We start from the raw sequence: 4,202 nt of genomic DNA, 5'->3' as shown, positions 1-4,202 counted from the left end.
AAAAAAAAAAAAAAAAGACCTCCCCCTCAATATTTCAAAACGTGGGGGAAGATGGCTTCAAGGCTGGATTTTTCCGAGTAATGGAATTGATCATTGCGGAATGGTAAATCAAAATCCCGTTGAACAAGTAGAGAATAACGAAGCCACTTCCAAGTTAAAATGGGGGAAAATCGAGTAAAAATCCTGAAAATGGAGCCAAGGTGGCAAAAATGTGTTTCCATTTTCTGGATGTGATCTCTCCCAAAAGATGCACGGGGTCTAGTTTTCCCCTCTCACAAAGGCGGCAGCTGCGAGCGTCGGACCACCGCCCTACGCGCTTCCTCTCTCGCGCTCAACAATGCAGCCAGCGGCTCACAAAGCTGCCTCCTCACCACCCCATAAATCAATCCTGATCTGCATTAGGGACAACTAAGCATCCTTTGCTCACACTCCTCTGTAAGAAGGACTTTCAAAATTTGACGATACAGCCCAGCCCACACTAAACCTGGACAGCCCAAGAAGGCATCGGAGGCTAGGGGGATACAGAATCGTTGAAGCTCAAGGCTCGGTAGAACGTGCGTTAGAACAAAGGATCGTTCTGTTTCTGAACTCAAAAGACAATACAGAATGCCTTTAAGGGGGAAAAAATTAAATTTCCCCCTGAACCTGCACGGCAAGACGCTGGATTTTGAGGGTTTAAAAAAAAAAAAAAAAGTCAAGATCGCGTTCCTATTATCTAGCATCTGGAAGGGTTTAACATCCCCACGGTCCCCAAAACGACCTTCCCCCGGACTCGGATTTAGAGACGCCTTAATAGGGGTCGTAGATGAAGGGGTCGAGTGCTGGCGCCCAACTGGAAGGGTCCCAAGGGACCAAGGAAGGGAAAAAAGGGCCCGGGGGCTCACCGGAGCAAGACGCCTGAACGAGAGAAGTCTGGTCTGCGAAGTGACCGCCGCCGAGTGTCGGGCGGGGCGCGGCGCACGCCGCTATATTGGCGCTCCTATGTAAATGAGGTGATGTCATCCACGAGCCCGCTTAACTCTTTCGCGCCGCGTCTCCGGAAAGGCGTCCGGAGGCCTGTGGGGCGTTTGCCACCCTCCCCCACGCCACGCGCACGATGTTCACCCGCGCACCCTAATACAACGATAGCGGAAAAATAAAATGAGCAAATGCCCATCCTGCAAATCTTCTTTCATAATTTATTTTCCTCCCTTAAGTTTCATTATATCATAATGAATTTTTTCAACAACGGTCCTAACGGCTACGGCGGACTAGCGCGTGGTAACTAAGGACCCTGTTGGTACCTAGGGGTACAGGCATTCCTTTACCGTTAAACTGGCTTTGTTTGCTTCAAGACATCCTTAAGCTAGGGTGCCAGTGACCCTCACACAAGGACCTCGCCCGCTGCAGGGGTACGATCCTCTGACTCAGCTTTTAGACCACAGGAGGGCCTTGTCCCCACCCGGTCCTCTTTGTCTTCCTCGCCTGTGTTCTCCCTTGACTTGGGTGGAAAGTGAAGAAGCCTTAAAGGATTTTTTTTTTTAAGTTTCATCGCTGTGGCATCCATATTTTTAATTGCTATGATTTTTGTGAGCACTCAAATCAAATAACCATAGTATATGCTGGGAGCAAGGTAATTTGAAATTTTATAGAGTACAATGCCTCCCCCTTAAAAAGATAAGTCAAGTTCAAGCTCTGCTATTGACTTGCTGCCTGACAATGAGGAAGTTCTTTACTTTCCTGTTCGTTCCTTATTTTCATAAATTATAAAAGTGATTGCTAAGGAGGACCGTGTTGATTTCTGAAGACTACAGTCCCATTATTTCTAATATCCTCAGGTTAAATTAAAAGTTGAACTCTGTGTTTTGAAGGGGACATTTTCAGCACTTGGACATTTCCGAAGTGCATCTGGAAAATGGAAGATTTAGGTAGAGAAGAACAGCTTTCAAAATGGCACCTGTCTTTGTGAGTAGCAGTGACCCACTTGCTCCTGAAAATTAGTTAGAAATCCCATGTCCTGTGCCTGCAAATGGCTTGTGAAATGAAAAAGTCTCATTACTTATGAAAAGGCCTCCTTGTGATTATTTCTGAGATTCAAAGCAGTGTGCAAAATATTTCTTCTCCTTTTCTGTGTCCTGAGGAAATGTTTCAGAAATCCTGCGCTATTCACTTTTATGGTAGAGGCTTTGGTCTCACTGGGGATCAGCATCGATTATTATATAGACACTTAAATGTCACAGTAGGAACAGTTAGGACTTCCCCATTTCTTGTCTACTTGACTTCCCTTTTCCTGGGGAGGAAGGGGGTGGGGGTTGAGCAGGGCAGGTGACCGTCTGGTTCCCCAGTTAGTACTCTGCTAGGTGACTTGGCTGCCTTCCTGCCCTCCAAAAGGGGCCCAGGACCTGTTTCTGTATGCATCAGATGTCACCTCTCTGGTAACACGTTCCTATCATCATTACCCTATGTTGACTGGCCTGGGAGTCTACTTCATTGTTGGAACACAGAAAAGATCGTACACAGTGACTTTTTGGCCTGTTCTACTGGCAGCTGCAGTCACCATTTCTGTCAGTCCTGTGATTCCATTTCCTCTCACCCAGCTGCTGTAGTAAATTCTGTTTTTCCTCCCCACGCCTCCTGAGAACAATGGAATGCCACTATCATCTCCTTGCTGCTTCTGCAAGGACTTTGCCTTAGGAAGGGCTACCCCTTACAGAAGCCAAGTCTCCAAAAGAGATGGAGGAGCAGAAATTTGTACACATCTGGAGAAATTTTCTAGTTGGTTACAAACAGCCTTCCATTGTGTGTAGATATTGATAGAAAGAGGGCCAGTGGGTAGGTAGAAAGGGAAAAAGGGAGGCAGCTTGCTGAAGTTGTAATTGGCCTTGACTTGCCAATCAGTAAAGGGAATGGAAAGGGAAGGGTGAGGTAGATAAAGGGAAATGCAGATGAAAGGAATACTTTTAAAAGTTGTGTGAATCTAATCATATTAATTAATTGTTCTGACCTGAATTTTCTCATCTGTAAGATGGGTTAATCTCAGTATTTACCTCCGTGGGTTGTGGGAGGATTTAGTGCTTGGGACAGTGTGAGGTTCTGTTAATTAATAATCTCTTTGTACCTTTATTATTATTTTGTGGTACTGGGGATCAAACCCAGGAGTGCTTTACCACTGAGCTACATTCCTAACCCTTTTTGTTGTATTTTGACACAGGGTCTCAATAAGTTACTATGGCTAGCCTTGAACTTACTATCCTCCTGCGTCAGCCTCCTGAGCAGCTAGAATTACAGGTGTGTGCCACTGTACTAGGCATATCATTATTATTATTTAGAATGGAAATTTGAGAAGAAAATAAAATAATGTATGTTTTGGTGTTTGGAATTAATTAAAAGTTTTAGATCTTCTTTCATAGAAATTTAGTATCCTATTATATAGTATTTCTACATAAATAATATATGGCTATATATTGTTTCTCTGATAAAGTATCAATAAAATGTGACCTTGTATTAGTTTTACAGCAAATAAAAAAACAACATTCCTTGCTTGATGACTTCCAATAGTCAGTCTCCCAATGTAATAAGAGATTTACATTCATTTTCTTCTTTCATGCCCAACAAATGAGGAGAAATTTACAGATGGAGAAACTGAGGCTTCATCATTGGGATTACCCAACAGGTAGTCACTCTCTATTATTTTTGCTAAGGAACTCATAAAAGCCTCCACCTCTAGCCCCTGAGCCTATACCTGAGGACCACCAGAAAAATGGGAGAGGACAGGCTGCTGTTTTCCAAAATGCCTAGTAGATAACACTTGTTCAATAAGTATTTATTATACTGCTTTCAGTTGACTTTCTTAGGTAAGGAAGGTTCTTGAACCCACCTCCTGAACCTGTGGCTTTAATAACCTTGCTTTCTTCTCTAGGGAGTTAAATCCACTTAGTATCCACGTGCCAACCTTAGGGAAGCACCATTTATAAGTGAGTTAGGATGTGCTGGCCATAACCTTGGGTGGGAGTTTTAAATCCTTATTTGAAAGACAGAGACAGAGAGAGGCAAAAGAATTGCCTACTAACTAGGCTTTTTGGCACACACCGGTAATCCCAGCAGCTTGGGAGGCTGAGACAGGAGGATCATGAGTTCAAAGCCAGTCTCAGCAAAAGCAAGGAGCTAGGCAACTCAGTGAGATCCTGTCTCCAAAATACAAAAAAAAAAAAAAAAAAAAAAAA

At 43.7% G+C, this 4,202-nt stretch overlaps 2 long non-coding RNA genes across 2 annotated transcripts in view; one reads left to right on the top strand and one right to left on the bottom strand.

Annotated features, from left to right (window-relative positions):
- LOC125614139 overlaps positions 1 to 4,202 on the top strand; it is a 17,249-nt gene that overhangs the window by 2,251 nt on the left and 10,796 nt on the right. The gene's annotated exons all lie outside the window — the stretch shown is intronic.
- Positions 81 to 4,202, bottom strand: part of LOC125614140 — a 17,467-nt gene continuing 13,345 nt past the window's right edge. Inside the window, exon 2 of the long non-coding RNA XR_007344787.1 lies at positions 81 to 979. This is a non-coding gene — a long non-coding RNA (uncharacterized LOC125614140). The remainder of the gene's footprint in view (positions 980 to 4,202) is intronic.

Source organism: Marmota marmota, unplaced genomic scaffold, assembly GCF_001458135.2.
Source record: "Marmota marmota marmota unplaced genomic scaffold, marMar, whole genome shotgun sequence".
In the NCBI taxonomy this organism is placed as follows: Eukaryota; Metazoa; Chordata; class Mammalia; order Rodentia; family Sciuridae; genus Marmota; species Marmota marmota.
The sequence above is the reverse complement of the archived record's forward strand: the minus strand, read 5'-3'. Positions and strand labels throughout refer to the sequence as shown.